This window comes from Lactuca saligna, chromosome 3, assembly GCF_052625555.1.
Source record: "Lactuca saligna cultivar CGN05327 chromosome 3, ASM5262555v1, whole genome shotgun sequence".
Classification (NCBI taxonomy): Eukaryota; Viridiplantae; Streptophyta; class Magnoliopsida; order Asterales; family Asteraceae; genus Lactuca; species Lactuca saligna.
In genome coordinates this window covers 132,775,656-132,796,121 of record NC_136419.1, presented here as the reverse complement: position 1 = coordinate 132,796,121, position 20,466 = coordinate 132,775,656, and positions in this window count along the sequence as shown.

Sequence of the window (20,466 nt, the reverse complement as noted above, 5' to 3'; positions counted from 1 at the left end):
GAATCTGGCCCAACTCTGTAGGTAGCTCAAACCGGTACTACCCTGCCTACCCTTGCAATTACTCGGAATGGACCAATACATTGGGGTCCCAACTTGCTCCTCTTCCTGAACCAAACCACTTCTTTCCAAGGATATACCTTAAGGAGTACGAAGTCACCAACCTGGAACTCGAGCTCCGACCATCATCTATCCGCATAACTCTTCTGACGGCTCTGGGCCGTTAGTAACCTCTGTCTGACCTACTGAATCTGTTCGGTCGTTTGAAGCACAATCTCTGTACTACCCATCACACGTTGCCCTACCTTTCCCTAGTAAATGGGAGTTTGACACCTCCTCCCATATAACAGCTCAAAGGGTGGCATACCAATGCTCGAATGATGGCTGTTGTTATATAGAAAACTCAGCCAAGGCTAAGTATGTGTCCCAACTCCCTCCGAAGTCCAATACACATGCCCGGAGCATGTCCTCGATTGTTTGAATCATCCGCTCGCTCTGTCCATCAGTCTGTGGGTGGTAGGCAGTACTTAAATGCAACCTCGTGCCCAACTCCTCATGGAATTTCTTCTAGAATCTGGAAGTGAAACGTACATCTTGATCTGAGACAATCAAGATCGGTACTCCGTGCCGCGATACCACCTCCCTTACATACAATTCTGCCAGCCTCTCCGCAGAAGAGCTCTCACTGACGGCAAGGAAATGAGCGCTCTTCGTCAACCTGAACACAATCATCCAAATTGCATCGACACCCATAGCAATCCTCAGCAATTTGGTGATAAAATCCATGGTAATCTCTTCCCACTTCCACTCGGGAATCTCTAACGGCTGCAACTTACCATGCGGACACTGGTGCTTGGCCTTAACTTTGTGACAGGTCAAGCACCTCTCTGCGAACCATGCAACATCTCTCTTCATACAGGGCCACCAATACTCCTTCTTCCAGTTCAAATACATCTTAGTGGCCCTGGGATGGATCGAGAACCTTGATCGATGCGCCTCCTCCATAAAAATGGTATGCGTACCTCCCACAAATGGTACCCAAATCTGACCTTGAAATGTCATAAGCCCTTGGCTATCGTTAACAAACTCCGATACCTCCCAACTCATCACTGCCTCAATCTTGGCCGGATTGACCAAGATCCCTTTCTGGTTAACGAGGTGCCCTAGGAACTGGACCTCTCGTAACCAGAAAACACACTTGGAGAATTTGGCATAAAGCCTCTCTGATCTCAAAACTCCGAGAATCTCTGTCAAATGCTCCTCATGGTGCTCTCTGGATCTCGAATACACCAATATGTCGTCGATGAACACGATCACCGAGCGATCCAACATCGGTCTGCACACGCTGTTCATGAGATCCATGAACACTGCCGGAGCATTGGTGAGCCCGAAAGGCATCACCACGAACTCGTAATGCCCATAACGAGTCTTGAACGCTGTCTCCTGGATATCCTCATCTCGCACCCTCACCTGATGATATCCAGACTTCAAATCGATCTTAGAGAACCATGATGCTCCCTATAATTGATCGAACAAATTGTCAATCCTCGACAACGGGTAACGGTTCTTGACCGTCAACTTGTTCAACTGCCGGTAATCAATGCACATCCAGTGTGAACCATCCTTTTTCTTGACAAAAAGGATAGGCGCTCGCCACGACGAGCTGCTCGGCCGAATAAACCCCTTCCCCAACAGCTCCTGAAGCCGCGAGGATAACTCCTGCATCTCTGGAGGCGCAAGGCGATAGGCGCAACCCCCAGAGTCAAATCGATACGGAACTCTACCTTCCTCTCGGGAGGCACACTCGACAACTCCTTGGGGAAAACATCCAGGAACTCGCGCTTTATTGGTACCTCATCGACTGACCTTGGTCTCTCTGAATCAACTCTCATATCCATCACGTAAGCCACAAACCCACTACAACCCTGCTGTAGACTCTGCCTCGCTCTAGCAGCCGAACAAAACGCTGAACCGGTACGGGTACCCTCGTCGTACACCATAAGAACTCCCCCACTAGGATCTTGTATGGTCACCAGCTATCACTCGCAGGCAATAACCACTCCGAATCTACTCAACCAATCCATGCCCACGATAACACAGATGTCCCCATCACAATCGGGACCAAATCGATAGGGAACGCAACGCCGAAGATCTCGAGTACACATCCTTGAATCACCTCAGTGGCATACACTGCTCTCTCGTCCGCTATGGAAACTCTCAGAGGTCGACTCAACGCCTCTCGACTAATACTGATGCGCTGACTAAAGGCTAAAGATACAAAAGACCGACTCGCACCCTAGTCAAATAACACCAAGGCAGGTACATAATTCACAAGAAAAGTACCTACACATATCATAATATAAGCACAATACCTCATTATATAAATAGATGAAAGTATACATACCATCCACAAACGTTGGGTGCTGCGCGAACCTCTTCCACGGTTAACTGTAAGGCTCTCCCTCGTGCCTTCGGTGCCTCGACCTTCACCGATCGGCTCTCTGTAGCTCTGATAGTTGCAGGGGTAGATCCTTGAGATGCTCCCTACGCCGACCCTCGCAACTGTGGACACCCTACCTTCCGGTGCCCGGTCTCGTTGCAGTGGAAGCATACTGCAAACCCTTTGGGGTAATCCTTGCCCATGTGCCCCTCCTTGCCACATTTGTAGCAAGACCCTGCTCTGCACAAACAGTCATTACTCTTTCCACACTTGCCACAAGTGCGACACTTCTGGTTCCCTATCCTCAAATTTGCGAGCTTGGCCCGCTTGGCTGTTGGTTGAGACTGTACCAGTCGCCTGTCCCTCCCCTGAGACTCCCCCTCCTCCCTAGCCCGAGTCTCTAGCTCTATCTCCATCTTCCGAGCATTTTCCTGAAGCTCGGCAAATGTTCGGTATGACGAGTTCCCTGCGAACTCTCATACATCCCTCCTCAAAACGCTCAGATATCGGCTCATGCGTGCCTGCTCGGAAGACACGTGCTCTGGGCAGAACATCGCCCTCTCATGGAACATCCTGGTAATCACTGTAACAGACTCAGTACCCTGCTTGAGGGTCAAAAACTCCTGGGCCAAATGCTCCCTCTCCACCTGGTGAGGTCACTGTAGCAAGCTCAGCAGACGAATACTGCGCCGTCACAAACTTCCACCAGTCCTTCGCTCCCAAGTGAAGCTGGTTCAGCGCAAACCAAACCTTCAAATGCTCTGGACATGAGCATATGAAGAAACACCCCTCAATTTCCGACCTCATCGCCGCAATCGGATCCTGCATCCCATCAAACTCTAGTGGTTTTGTGTTGCTGAACTCCGGGAACAGAAACGCATCACCACCCTGCGGTCTAGTCACAGCTACAACGGCAGTGGCCGCATCAATAGCAACATCAGAAAGAGCAACTTATCTCACATCAAAAGTCTTTATCAGCGTGGTCTTGACAGACCCAAACATCTCTGGTATCTCTGCCCTGATGGCCGCTACCACCTCCTCGTGAATGATCCTATGAATCTCCTCATCACTAGCACCACTGCTCTCTGGTGTAAGTCGTGTCCTGACCATGATGTCTCCAAAATACAACATAAGAAAATATCAGGGAATCGCTCGAGAATACTCGCACTCTATAACTCTACCCTACTTGATCTCTGATACTCCAAGGATTCTTACTTGGACTGTGTACCGCTCTGGTGTCTTCAGTAGTACGGACCCAATACTACTGTCCACACTGCATCATTAGACACCCCAAGTCCTCCTCCTAGGATCCCAATCACCAGGTACTCTACTCTCACTAAGCATAGACTACTCTCCAACAGATCTCTCATAAGCCTCTCGCTGCTACCTACCTCCTCTCAAGCATCTCCTAGCAGCAACCCCTAGGCTAAGGCATCACAAATCAGGTCACCCTAGACCTAATAGAATACCTAGCCTGCTCTAGCATGCAAAACATATCATATCGTCTCATAAACATATAGCATAAGGGTATTTTGGGAAATCACCGTTTTGGTGCTGGCTGATCGTACACACAGCACTGCTATGCTCTTTTCAATTTCTTTTACTCTTTTAGAAAACTTTGCTTCACTTTTTGAAAAATATCTCTCAAATCCTCAGTTTGAGTTCAGATACGCCCAAAGGTGTACCCGAATCCCTCGAACCAAGGCTCTGATACCAACTTGTAACACCATACAATTTCAAACAAATTTTCACATTTTTAAAACCATTTAATTCACAATATTATAAGACACATTGTTTCATATATTCAAACATAAGTCAAAAATCCCAAGATCATATCATATAAATAAAACTTCACGTGTGTGTGTACTGATCATGCCAACGCCTTCCCGCGATCCTCACTAGTACCTGAAACACATAACACAAAATACTGTAAGCACGAAGCTTAGTGAGTTCCCTAAAATACCACACATAGCACATACTAGCCACTCGAGGCTAGAACTCTGTGGGCCCTTGGGCCCTAACTCTGTGGACCTTCTGGTCCGAACTCTGTGAACCATTCGGTTCTAACTCTGATATACCCTAATATACACCCGGCACAAATCACATAGAAATAATGCAGTGCAACACATCACATATAAAGCATACAATAACTCTGTTACATAACTCTAATTACCACTCAAGGTAAAATACAGTGAGAAGACTCACCTCGGATGTCTCGGTAATATCTCGCTCGCGTAACACTGATCTAGCCTCTGCCTAAACACATAAACGATCATCTCAATTAATAACGGCTCTCCAGGCTAGACTAAATCCTCACACGTCCTCTAAGAAGGCTAAAAGGCCATTTTACCCTTCAAATAGTGCACAAGTCCAATTTTTAAACAAACCCTAATAGTCAACAAAAGTCAACGATCAACCCTTTCACCAGATTCGCCGAGTGCACAATTGTGACTCGGCGAGTTCATTCATGAACTCAAGTCCTCAAAATCCCCAATGACTTACCGAGTCACTTCCCCAACTCAGCGAGTCACCAACTGTGCGATTCATGAGGAAAAATTATCCTACTCGCTGAGTCTGTTCTTGGACTCGGCGAGTTCATGCCATGCTCAAACTCAAATGACCTCCTGAGGTCAGATCCGTTCCTCTAACCCATAGATCTGGCCTCCTTAAGAAATATAAACATGTAAAGTCAGGATCTTGATGCCCATGCAAGGACCTAATGGCTCTATTTGAATAAATGGCCTCAATATGCCACCTTAAGCTCATAACTCCCAATGACACCAAAACTGCAGAAACTCTAACTCTCAAAGATTAACACCAAAACTGCAGAAGGATCGAATATGTACCTCAATATGAAGTCATTAGGCTCTGAAATCCACATAATAGCACCCTCTTCAGTTCCCTCTTGCCTTGGTCACCTTCTTTTTGCAAAGCCACCCACACAAAGATCAAAAATGGCATCTTCTTCCTCACAAACATTCTAGATCTCTTAGGGTTTCACTCAGGGGTCTGGTAGCCGCAAATGGTGGCTATAAGCCCCTTTAAATAGGTCCCAAACCCTGGGAATTAGGGCTTCATTAAACAGCACGGACTCGCCGAGTCCACTAGTCGACTCGCCGAGTCTGGTTATTAACCAGGATAGAATTCACGATCCTACTCGGCGAGTCTAAGTGTCAACTCGCCGAGTCCCTCCAAAATCTCCAAAATAAATGAATAATAATGTACTTGGGAATCTGGATGTTACAGGTTAAAAGCTCCATGGATCATCCATGGACTCCCATCCAAGCTTAGCCCATATCCTAATGAGTGTTTGCCCACATTATATAAATATAATAGCCCATGTTTAATTAGTCACCTTTTTTATCACTAAATTAATTCATAATTAATTTAAGATCAATACTAATTAAATAATATGATTTCATATTAATATATTATAACTTATAATATATTAATAAATCACAAACATACTATTCTCATAAATATTATCCATATAAATAGTTCGGGTGAAGTGCAACCCAAATAGACCATGTCGGGTCGGGTGAAGTATATACCAAATAAGTTATTGACTTAGACACCTTATCCAACAGACTCCTACTTGGATAAGTCTGATAACTGTACTTGCCTATACTACTTCAGGAACAAACCGACAATCGTATCTCTTTAAAACTCTACTGAACTATGAGGCGCCATTTTAGATAAGTGATCATATAATCCTTCGCTCTCATGATATCAGCTGGACAAATACATGGAACAACGTCATACTTGTTGCCCAACAGTTTGTTTCCCGATTTCTGATTTGTTTGACATAGAACTAAATTAAACACATTAATTAGGTTATGACAGGGCCCGTTACATAGGTCAAAAACTCAATCATCGAGGGGCCCAAATATCGCTTCTAACCCTCCAAGGACTAGTTAGAACAGATAAACTTCGACTCATATGCTTGTTCTACTACTTGTTGAATTGTACACAAAGGCACATTTTATAACATCAAGTTACTGATGCATTTTCGTGCAATCAATGCACAACCAACTCATAGGCAACAACTCATATCTCTAGGTTTGAAGACTTATATGATATTACCGTCTCACGATCACTCAAGATAAATTCCATGAAGTGATACAAGTGAGCGTGGGTTTAGTCCAATACTCATAACTTATGAGCAGTCATGAATGTTGTAGCAACCATTGCTATGTCTAAACACATTTAGCCATCTAATCCCAATTCATGACAATCTTGATTCATACTTACTTCCAATGCATGATCGACTGTGGAGAGTTTGTATAAATTTATTATTCTGGAAGTCAAAACATGCAAAACTAAAACAATAGTAAATAATTGACAATGATAGAAACACCTTACTTATAAATAAATCACAACTTCTATTCATCATCAAACGCCGATTACATTTTACAAGTTTCGGAAATAACTATCTAATCTGTAAAACTAATATCGTCCTTCATCTCGATGCACCTCGCATGCTGAAAAAAATTAATCCTCGTCAGACCCTTCGTAAGGGGATCCGCAGGGTTCTCATCTGATGATACCCTCTTTGCCACAAGTAGTCCTTCTACCTTGTGTCTTATGAAGTTATATTTTCTGTCAATGTGTCGGGATCTTCCATGATCTCTTGGTTCCTTGGCTAAGGCAACCGCACTATTTTTGTCAAAGAAAATATCCATAGGCTCCTTAATAGCTGGTACAACTCCAAGGTCTCCGATGAAGTTCTTCAGCCATATCACCTCCTTTGCAGCTTCACTTGCTGCTATGTACTCTAATTCATAAGTTGAATCAGCTACCGTCTCCTGTTTGCAACTCTTCCAAGTGATTGCCCCTCCATTTAGGGTAAAGACCCAGCCCGACTGAGAGCGGAAGTTATCCCTGTCAGTCTGAAAGCTAGCATCACTATACCCCACTACTCTCAAGTCATCACTTCCACCAAGGGTAAGGATCTAATCCTTAGTCGTTCGTAGGTACTTGAGAATATTCTTTACCGCGGTCCAATGAGCTTTGCTAGGGTGCCCCTGATATCTACTGACCATGCTCAAAGCAAAGGCCACATCAGGACAGGTACAAGTCATAGCATACATGATCGACTCAACAGAGGAAGCATACGGTAGTTGACTCATCTCAGCTATCTCTACCTTTGTACTCGGACTCTGAGTCTTACTCAGTTTGGCAGTGCTTTGGATCTGTAAATCTATTTTCTTAAAATTCTGCATGTTGAACCTTTTCAACACCTTATCCAAGTAAGTACTCTGACTATGTCCAATTAGTCTTTTACTCCTTTCTCTTAATATCCTTATTCCTAGGATATAGGTAGTCTCCCCAAGGTCCTTCATAGAAAAGAACTTCCCAAGCCAGGATTTCACTTGCTACAAAGTTGGGATGTCATTTCCTATGAGTAGTGTGTCATCAACAAACAGTACCAAAAAGCTGACTATACTCCCACTAGCTCTGACATACACGCATGACTTATCTTCGCTTCTCGAGAAGCCAAACTCTTTGACCTTTTCATCAAAACAAAGATTCCAACTGCGAGATGCTTGTTTCAATCCATAAATGGATCTCTCAAGCTTGCACACCCTATTAGGGTATTATGTACTGAGAAAACCCTCTGGCTGACCCATGTAAACATCCTCAGCTAGCTTCCCATTAAGGAAAGTAGTTTTGACATCCATTTGCCATATTTCATAATCATGAAATGCAACAATGGCCATCATCATCCTAATAGACTTAATCTTCGCTATTGGTGAGAAGGTTTCATCATAATCAATACCCTAAGTCTGAGTAAAACCCTTTGCTACAAGTCATGCTTTATAAGTGCGCACCTTTGCATTCATGTCGGTCTTCTTCTTGAAGATCCATTTGCACCTGTCTGGAATCAAGTTATATGGAATCAAGCACCAACATGGAGGTATGTAATTCTACTAGATTTTATATTATATGTGCTTTATATTATGCTAGTTAGAACAATACCTTGGAAATTGATATTTTGATGTATAATAGAGAAAAAATAGATCCAAGGTATTTAGGGTTGCATGTACACCATAGGAGTGTTAGAATGCTCAAAACCCAACAATATTTCCCTAAAGTTATATTCAAGAGTTATATATATATATATATATATATATATATATATATATATATATATATATATATATATATAATATATATATATATACATGTTAGGTATGTTGCTATTATTGGTTTTATGTTAGAGAAAGCCTAGTTTTACTTCAAGTTATAGCTGTTATATTGCCTAAGTACTATATAAACTAGGACTAACGTTTAAAGCATAGTTTAATAACATAGGGTTTTAGACACAAATATGCTATTACTCTTAGAACCATAGTTATCAGACAAAGTCTACATGAGATACCTTATTGATCAACTAAGATTGGAAATCTTAGGGGAAATCCTCTGACTTGTAATCGTTAATCCCTTGTGAGCGAGAAATTCGTGTATGAATAATATACAAGTTGACAACCCCACCTGTGGTTGTTAGCTACAACCAACATTTGGTAGGCGATGAACTTGCCCAATTTACTCCATTCTGACATCGATGAAGTGTGCAGAACATACTATAAGGTGTGATCCTTGTAACATTAATCAGAGGTATTGTATGTCATATAGCCGTGATTACGGACCATGGTAGCACAACTTTAGAACCATTATACTTTGTCGATATACAAGTATGAATGTTAAGTATAAGTTTTCCAAACACTTATACCCTATGTACAAGAAACTGGTAAATATACTGCATGTACATTAAGTAGACAATTATACCTAGCCTACATACTCGTATAGAATTGAAATAAGATTTATACATAGGCATTTTTGCTTGTATATATTGGAATAAGATTTATACATACTAACCTCCGTTTGTATTGGATTACAAACAATTATAATCATAGTATATGAGACTTATAGGTATACTACTTATTTAGTAAGTAAAACATTATACCTAGGATATATATACTATATGTTCGAGTCAAGTTTAAGTTAAAATAATATTTTCAAACTATAATATATACTTTTCCAACTTAGGAAAAGGTACTATTTTCACACAGAGTCAATACCTGTGAAATCACCAACTTTATGTTGACGTATTTTCAAAATGCATGTGTTTTCAGGAACTTGATAAGTTGGTATGGTACTCGAACATGAGAATTTTACTCGTATGCTATAGTTGGATATTATGTGATAAGTACTAGGAAAACATAATAAGGTAACTTTCAACCATCAATAAAGGTATGTATTTTATAAAATGCTTTAGTACTGTTCAATGTATGTTATTTACCTGTGATACAAGAAATGACGTTACACCACTCAATGTTTCTACCAACTATTGGGGGTGTGAAATATTTGTATCAGAGCTATTGACTATAGCGAACTAGTAATTTCTTAGGAAAGAACGACTATAGTCTAGGTCTTACTCTATTAGGTTTAGGTATATGTATATCCCTTAGCCTACAGTAAAAAGTATTATTAATTATTCTACTGAATGACTACTTACGGGAGCGGTGATAGGATAGACATGTCACTTTGGGTTGTTGGATTTCATCACGACTATATGCTAAAATGATCTTGCCCTTTAGGCTATCCTGGCTGGACAATGGCTTATTAGATAGACTTGAAGTAACAAACAGCAAATAATAAAGCGTGAATACCACAAATAAGAAATATAGAGTCATATACAAAGAGTCAGACCCGCGATGAGAATACACCTTAACACATTAAATGTTTTTGATCTCAAGGATTTAGATCATATATTCCAACTAAAGTTTATATGTGTGTAGATCCTATCACAACTAGGTGAGGTGCGCAACTACATCTTATTATGATCAAGTCATATGGACTATTCAAATTGGAAGATATATTTGATAGAATAAACACTTGGTGATCCAAAATGTATAGGAATTCGACATGGTTCATTCTCAAGAATTGATAATCATAGAAGATACAAATGAGGAGCAAGAAACTTCATTCCCTATGTTAGCAGGTGATCTTTATTACCTAATAAATCCAAATACATTTCATCCAATAACTTCTGATGATGGAGCCCCTTTACGTTCCAATGAATGGGAAGAAAGTGAGTCAATGGAAGAAAGCGAGCCTATAGAAGAGACATAATCAGTGGCATCTTCCTTACCCCCAATGAAGACCATTTATCGTCAATTTCCAGGAGGAGCGCAAATGAAGCACACAACATGTAAGTCTATACCAAAATGGATAAGGATTAAGAAATCCAAAGGGGACATCTTTGGGCACCCATAGAGTTTAATATGAACCTGCAAGGATATCAAAAACGGTTGATAGGTGGGTAGCAGAAGAGAGAATTGCTAACAAGTATGAGATTGGTCAATCATCATGACCATATCTACCACCTTCTTCCAAAGATGACACTTTGTCTCAGCTGTTTGAGAAAAGTGTGAGAATCAAAAACTTGATTGAAATTATTGAAGGAGAGACTACTCATCTTTCTGGAAGGATGAAAAGATTAAAACTATAGAGAATGCGAGACCAAGAGGCGGTGATGGATGTCCATCACTGCATTAATTTCGCTTATAATGACATGATTACTCGCTATGCAAGATTAAAGAACTAGAGCTCTAATATCAAACCTCAAGAAACGAGGAGCGCATTAAAGAGCTTTAACAGAGAAATCTATTCTTTGAGGTACAAATGGTTCACGTTACTAATAAACTAGGTCATCACCTAGGGTACTGGTAGATAAAAGTAGAACTAGTCGTTTTGTAAAATAGGATACGGAAATCAGATTAGTTAAGGAAAAAGGGAAAAAGTTTTTTATAGCAAGGGTGTAGTAAAACTTCCAAGTTTTGCAATGTTTTCATAGAAAAGTTTCTCTTATAATAATATGAAGCATATATTACAAAAATCATGTGAAAAATTAGTGTTGTTGTGCTATACCTTGAAGAATAATTGAAGTTGTTAGTACTCTTCAATTATTGACTAAATAAAAAACTTCATAAAACTCATAATATTCTTACTATTTATAATAGGAAGTAAACAAAATGAATACAAGGAGTAGTGTTCGACTAAACCTTAACCAAAAATAAGAACCACAATAACAACAACCACCACAACCAGAAAGAAACACCCCCCCCAAATAAGATTAGCAAAACTTGAAGAAATTATAGCTCAGAGAATAGCTGCAGCTCTATCTAATATCACAAAAGGTGAAATCCGAAATGAAGGCTATGTAGGAACCACCATAATTTGTACCTACAAGCACATTATAAATTTCAAACCTAAGAGCTTCAATGGAATTGAAGGGGTCGTTAATTTGACCAAGATAATGGAAAAGGTAGAGTCCGTATTTTAAATAAGCTTTTGCCTAGATGACTGTAAAGTACAATTTGTAGCATGTACTTTCGCTGATGTGGCATTAACATGGTGGAACAACCATGTAAATACAATGGGAATTGATGCTGAAAATTCCATGAAATGGGAGGATTTAAATATGATGCTAGTAGAGGAGTATTGCCCTAGATAGGAAATACAAAAGCTGGAACAAGAACTATGGAACCTAACAATGAAGGGTTTAGAGATAAATGCTTATACCACTAGGTTCAATGACCTTGCGATGATGTGTCCAACACTTGTAAACCTTGAATATAAGAAGATCAACCGATATATCTAGGGTCTAGGATCACAAATCAAAGGAATGGTGATCACATAAAAACCTACAACATATGACAACACAAAGCAAATTGATCATCAGCTAACTAACACAGAGATCCAAGGAAGAGTTATGGTCTCAAAAAGCTATGTCTCCTAAATCTAGAATAGACAAGCACAAGTGTAACGGGAAGAATCCAAGACAATCGTTCGGGAAGAGACAAGAAGTGGGAGCTAATTATGCAGTCACGACAACAATACCTATACAACCAAAGAAGTACGTTGGAACATTTCCAAGGTGCACTCGGTGCAACCGTCATCACCTAGGTAATTGTTCACGGTGCAGTCAATGTACCTGTCAGCATTCAGGTGACTGTTTTGTTTGAGTGTGGTGAGGTTGGACACATTTTTTGAGTGTGGTGAGGTTACTGTAGGAGTACAACACCTGCAACAGTAAATCAAGGATTAAATACTGGAATAGGCTATGGTGGAGGATGAGCATGTTTTGAGTGTGGTGAGGTTGGACACATCAAGAGAGAATGGATAAAGTTAAGGAGTCATGGAGGTATAGTCCGTGACAGGGCATTCGTAATCGGAAGTAGAGAAGCTATCCAAGACCCTTCAGTGGTATCTGGTACGTTTCACATAGATAATTTATATGCTACTATACTCTTTGACTCTGGAGCTGATAGAAGTTTTATAACCCCGACGTTTAGAAAACTATTAATTCATGAGTCTAGCAAATTAAAAGAAATGTGTTAAGTAGAAACCACTAACGGTCAAACCGAGAGAACACATAAAATTCTAGAAAAATATATGTTAACTCTAAATAACTACCTCTTTCACGTCAACCTCATGCCAATGTTTATCGGTAGTTTTGACATCCTAATTGGCTTGGATTGGTTATCATCAAACCATATCAAAATCCTATGTTACAAAAAAGCTATACAAGAACCCTTACCTAACGACGAAGCCCTAATTATTTATGGTGATAAGTTTGAGAAAAACCTCAAAATCATCTCTTGCACTATGATGCAGAAATATCTACATAAGAAATGTAGTACATTCGTGGGTCACATTGTAGATAAGAAAAGAGAAGCAAAAGAAATCAATGGCATACCTCAAGTATGTTACTACCTAGATGTATTTCTTGATGATCTACCTGGAATACCAGCGTTCGACAAATCGAATTCCGAATCGATTTGATTCCAGGAGCAGCACCAGTAACGAAATCTCCTTATCGGTTGGTTCCATCTAAAATGCAAGAACTATCTAGCGAACTACAAGAACTTCTTAACAAAGGCTTCATCAAACCAAGCTTTTCGCCTTGAGGAGCACCAATTTTGTTTGTTATGAAGAAGGATGGATCCTTTCCAATGTGTATTGATTATCAGGAGCTAAAGAAACTAATGATCAAAAATCATTATCCGCTTCCAAGAATTGGTGATTTATTCGCTCAACTCCAAGGATCTAACTACTACTCAAAGATAGATCTAAGATCAGGATACCATCAACCTAGAGTACAACAGACGATGTGTCCAAAAACCACATTTAGGACTGGATGTGGTCATTATGAGTTCTTAGTTATTCCTTTTGGATTAACCAATGCCCCAAAAATGTTTATGGACCTCATGAATCGTGTTCACAAACTATACATGGATAAATTTGTGATAGTATTTATTGATGATATATTAATATATTCACGAACCAAGGAAGAACATGGTCAACACTTGCAATTCATCTTGGAACTACTAAGAAAAGAAAAGTTGTATGCCAAATTCCTAAAATGTGAATTTTGGATTATAGAAGCACAATTTTTAGGTCATGTAGTTAGCAACGAAAGGATTTATGTTGACCCATCCAAGGTTGAAGCAATCAAGAATTGGGAAGCACCAAAGACGCCAACAGAAGTGCATCAATTCCCAAGACTTTTTACCTACTATCGTAGATTTATAGACAATTTCTCCAAAATAGTCAAGCCACTTATAACACTAACCTAGAAAGATATCAAGTTCAACTGGAAAGACAAACAAGAAGCTGCTTTTGAGAAACTAATGGCAATGTTGTGTACTGCACCAATCCTATCCCTTCCAAATAGGAAAAAAGATTTTGTTGTACATTGTGATGCATCGAATCAAGGATGGGGGTGACTGTTGATGCAAAGGGAAAAAATTATGGCCTACACACCTCAACAAGTTAAGGTGCATGAGAATAATTGCACTACCTATGATCTTTATTTGGGAGCTATAGTTTTTGCACTGAAAATCTGGAGGCATTACTTGTATGGTATAAAGTGTACTATCTTTACCGATCACAAGATCCTTCAACACATCTTCAACCAAAAAGATCTTAACATGAGACAACGAAGATGGATTGAATTGTTGAATGATTATGAATGTGAGATTTGTTATCATCCCAAAAAGGCAAACATGGTCGCAGATGCCTTAAGCCGAAAAGAATATATTAAAACCCATCGAGTATGAGCATTAACCATAACTATCCATTCTAACTTTACCGCACGGATTCGAGAAGCGCAACTGGAAGCTATTAAAGAAGAGAACATAAAGAATGAAGCTTTTCGAGGAATGCAAAAACAATTCATACAAAAAGATGATGGAACACTACACTTTATGAACCAAATTTGCATGCCTAAGTTCGGTCGAGTCAGGGACTTGGTCTTAGAAGAAGCCAACAAGTCTAAATATTCTATACATCTAGGCTCTGACGAAATGTACTTAGATTTGAAGTACATTATTTTAGGCCAAACATGAAGGATAAGATTGCTACTTTTGTGAGCAAATGCCTAACTTGTTCTAAAGTAAAGGAAGAACATCAAAATCCTTTGAGTTTTCTTCAACAACTGAAAATACCCGAATGGAAATGGAAGCAAATATCAATGGACTTCATCACCAAAAGACCCAAAACTCTTATTGGTTCTGATGCTATTTGGCTAATTGTTGATAGATTGACTAAGTCCGCCCATTTCTTACAAATCAAGGAGAACAACAAGATGGTGAAGCTGACTAGAACTTATCTCAAGGAAATTTTCAGATTGCATGGAGTTCCGATTTCCATTACTTTTGACAGAGATAGTAGATTCACTTCACGATTTTGGCAGTGACTGTACAAATCATTAGGAACACGTCTAGATCTGAGCACAACATATCATCCACAAACTAATGGTCAAAGTGAGTGGACCATTCAAACATTAGAAGATATGCTCTGAGCCCGTGTAATAGACTTTGGAAATGCATGTGATACTCATTGGTAGTTAATTGAGTTTTCTTACAATAATAGTCATCACACCAGCATCAACTCCGCACCGTTTGTGGCCCTTTATGACGAAAGTTTTGTTTCCCAATATGTTGGGCATAAGTTGGACACACACAAATGGCCAAAGAATGTAAAGGTGATACCTTACGTACTGAACCAGAAATAATCCACAAGTCAACTGAAAATATGATAGAAATTAAGAATCAATTAAAGGTTGCACGTGACCATCAGAAGAGCTATGTTGATGTAAAACATAAGCCTTTGGAATTCGAAGTTGGAGATAAAGTAATGTTTAAGGTATCTCCTTGTAAAGTCATGATTCGATTCGGAAAATGAGGCAAATTAAACTCACGATATATAGGACCTTTTGAAATACTAGCAAGATTTGGTTCTGTTGCATATAACCTTAACTTGCCTCAAGATTTAAGCAATGTACGTGAAGTTTTCCACATATCAAATCTTAAAAGATGTCTATCTGATGACATTTTTTTGTACCTCTGGACGAGATACAATTCAATTCCAAACTCAACTTTGTAGAAGAACCTGTCGAAATCATGGATCGAGAAGTTAAACGATTAAAACAAAGTCGTATTCCCATAGTGAAAGTTCTATGGAGCTCTTTACAAGGACCTAAATTTACTTGGGAGCATGAAGATTAGATGAAAAAAAAATACCCCCAACTATTTAATAAAACCCCATCTACAAGATAAATTTCGATACGAAATTACAATCAAAATAGGTCAACAACAATCACATGCGATTATGTAAATCAAGTAATGTGATTTTGTCAAAAAAGTAATGTAATAAAGTCATTATGTAGTTCGGGGTAAATTCTGATACAATTATGATCTTTCATACTTATTTATGATACAAATCAAAGTATATGTCCACACGATTCCAAAAATATATATAATCTCTAAATCTAACTTCACATGACGAAGTTATGATAAGCTCTAACACCATAAATCTTAATAACAAGATGAATTTAAAATAGATTTTAGTATTAGATTTTGGAATCTAAAATAAAGTTTTAGAACTTGGAAATACCTACGCGTGGATATAATGAACGTCAAAAACGGACTTCGTAAGCAAAAGTTATGACCTTACAAAGATGTAGTAGTCCAAGAGCATGACATGTGGCTGGAACCCTAAATTAGTCGGGCTTTTCGACATGGACATGAGGTCCACGATGTGAAAGTGATCTACAACACCTCTCAATGCTAGGATGCAAATAGAAAGTATACATAAGTGAGGTATCGAAACTCTTCAACGTGGAAATAAAGGCCAAGACGTGAAATCAGTATCATCACACCTTCCGAAGCAAAGGATTCATTAGACTTAGCATCTCACCGTGGGAAGCACCGGTCCTATTCGTGAACAAGAAGGATGGATCATTTTGCATGTGCATAGACTACCAGGAATTACATAAACTCACTGTCAAAAACCGATACCATCTATCGAGAATAGACGACCTCTTCAACCGACTTCAAGGAGTAAGTTTCTTCTAGAAGATTGAACTGAGATCAGGATACCATCAGCTACGAGTCCAGGAGGATGATATTACAAAGACCGATTTTAGAACTCTCTATAGTCACTACGAATTTGTAGTGATGCCCTTCGGCCTAACGAATGTGCGCACAATGTTCATGGACCTGATGAACCATGTGTGTTGACCTTACTTAGACAACTTCCTTATAGTTTTCATTAACGATATACTGGTCTATTCCCAAAGTAAGGAAGAACACAGCCAACACTTATGATAGATCTTAGAAACGTTAAGGACAAAGAAATTGTATGTGAAGTTCTTAAAGTGGGAACTTTAGATTCGAAAGTTAGATATTCTAGGTCACGTGGTTAGCGAAGAAGGGATACACGTGGATCCCTCCAAGATTAAATCTATCAGAAACTAGGCGTCCCCACAAACCCCAATAGAGTTTCGTCAATTTATAGGTCTCGCTGGCTATTATACGAGGTTTATCCAAAACTTCTCCAAAATCGCAAAACCTCTCACCACCTTGACCCATAATGGTGCAACCTTCAGCTAGGAGGAGAAATGAGAAACTGCTTTCCAGGCACTGAAGCGATCCCCATGCAATGGACCGATCTTGTCCCTCCCAGAAGGGATGTAATATTTTTTAGTTTACTGCGATGTGTCCAAACAAGGGCTAGGATGCATTATTATGTAGCGAGGAAAGGTCCCATCCTATGCCTCAAGATAATTTAAAAACTACGAGGTTAATTATACAACACACGACCTTGAATTGGGAGCAATGGTTTTTGCTCTGAAGATCTGGAGGCATTACCTTTATGGTACGAAATGCATAGTATTTAAAGACCACAAAAGCCTCCAAAACATATTTGATCAGAAGGAACTTAACATAAGACAGCGATGACAGGTGGTACTACTCAATTATTGCGAATGCGAGATTCGCTATCATCCTGAAAAAGCCAATGTAGTAGCGGATGCCCTTAGTCAGAAAGAGTACTTGGGCCGGCAAGTAAATTCTATAACTATGAAAATCCATTAACACATGTCCACTCAGATCAAAGAGGCTCAGCTAGAAGCCTTGAAACCGAAAAACGTGATAGGTGAATCCTTAAGAGGAATGGAAAAGAACATGGAAATCAAAGGTGACAGATTTCATTATCTCACGGGTTGGATCTGGACTCCAATGTTTGGTGGATACAGAGACGTTGTCATGAATGAAGCCCATAAAACTCGATACTCCGTTCATCTAGGCTCAGACGAGATGTATCTGGACCTTAAGAAACTCTATTGGTGGCTGAACATGAAAGATGAAATTGCTACCTATGTGGGTAAGTGTCTAACTTGGGCCAAAGTCAAGGTAGAATATCAGAATCCCTTGGATTTATTGCAACAACCAAAAATACTTGATTGGAAGTGGGAATGGATTAAAATAGATTTCATAACTTAGTTACCCATGACAACAAGTGGTCATGACACATTTGGGTGATCGTTGAAATATTAACCAAATCCTCACACTTCCTGCCAATAAAAGAAGTTGACAAAATGGAGAAGTTAACAAGGACATACATTAAAGAGATGGTACGATTGCATGGTGTGCATATATCCATTATCTTTGATCGAGATAGTAGATTTACTTTGCGGTTTTGGCAATCACTGCAAAAGTCCTTAGGAACCAATCTTAACATGAGTACAACGTACCATCCTCATATTGATGGGCAAAGCGAGAGAACCATACACACGCTGGAAGACATGTTGAGGGCTTATGTGATAGATTTTGGTAAAGCTTGGGATAACCATTTATCACTCATTGAATTCTCGTACAAGAACTGCTATCACATTAGCATTAAAGTTGCTCCATTTCAAGCCTTCTATGGTCGTAAGTGTACAACCCCTCTATGCAGTGCTGAGGTGGGTGACACACAACTATCCTAGAACGAAGTACCTGACAGTACTATAACCGGTCCTGAGATCATTCGAGAAGAAACAAAAAATGATTGTCCAAATCCGGGAATGACTGAAAGCTTCTAGAGAAAGACAAAAGAGTTATGGAGACAGACGTCGAAAACCTTTGATATTTAGGTTGATGACCACGTGATGTTAAAGGTCTCACCATGGAAAGGAATGTTACATTTAAGAACACATGGAAAACTAAATCCAAGGTACATCGGACCATTTGAGATTCTTGATAGAATTAGCACGGTGGCTTACAAACTCAAACTACCGCATGAACTCAGTAACATTCATCAAACTTTTCACGTATCTAATCTCTAGAAGTATTTCTCTGGCGAGGCTCTTATTATCCAAATCGACGAAATCGAGCTAAACGAGAGTCTATGATTCGTATAAGTACCAGTGGAGATCATGTATAGGGAAAACAAAAGAACAAAACTAAGTCGTATACCAATAGCGAAAGTTCATTGGAATGCTAGGTAGGTACCTTAATTCACTTGGGAATGGGAAGACCAAATGAAACAAAAGTATCCACACCTTTTCGCTAGTTCATGAGTACCACTTTAGATACAATTTAGGGACGAAATTCCCTCTAATGTGAGAATAATGTAACAACCCATTATTTCAAGTCGAGGTAAGTCAAACTTATTCGAATAAAAGTCTAAACTACAATTGTATTCAAGTAAATCCATGTGAAAGCATGAATACAATAAGAACTTAAATGCTTTAAGGGCATGTTTATATAAGTTATTTTATTTTCATACTTTAATAATCATACTTATAGAAGTTATAAATACTTATATATTGAAAACCATGCAAATATATGTTTATATAAGACGTTATGAGTCAACAAAAGTCTAAGGTCAAACATACTAAATAAGAGTCAAATTGTTATGTTTATAAGGCTTAACTATTGATTTAAAAATGAAAATAACTTTTTTATATTTGTATATTAGAAATTTGAAATCTAAAACACTTAGAATAGATCACCCTTTTTCGTGATTCTATGCGTAGACCGAAATCAGGAAATCTCTACCGAAAACCTTCACAAGCATCACTTTCCTCGGATCTAGAACGAATTCGTGGTCAAGATCACAAACGTATGAAGGAACCTTCCACTTTACGACAAACCCTTGGATTGTGATTCCACAGTGAAACCGAGAACATGCATCGAAATCTCTTTTAATTGGGGCACTTTATGCCGAAAACCTCCAATTTTATCTCTTTGGCACATTAATATAGGTGTAACCACCTCTTTTTTTACCCTTCATATATATATATATATATATATATATATATATATATATATATATATATATATATATATATATATATATATATATATATATATATATACACACATGGTTTGGGAACATTTTAAAAACCCATTTCACAGTTAACATTCCATCACATTCTCTCTTAAATTTCAAATATCATTTTCTTTTAAATTCAAAAGCAAATACATCTAAGAAGCTAATTTCAAAGACAAATTCCAAGGATTTTGGTAAGTTACTCATAAAAACTTGTGGTATACAACACTTATTTTACTTGTGTAATATTAATCACATATTATTCTATCAATCGTTGCCGTTATTAGAAAGATATATATATATATATATATATATATATATATATATATATATATATATATATATATATATATATATATAAA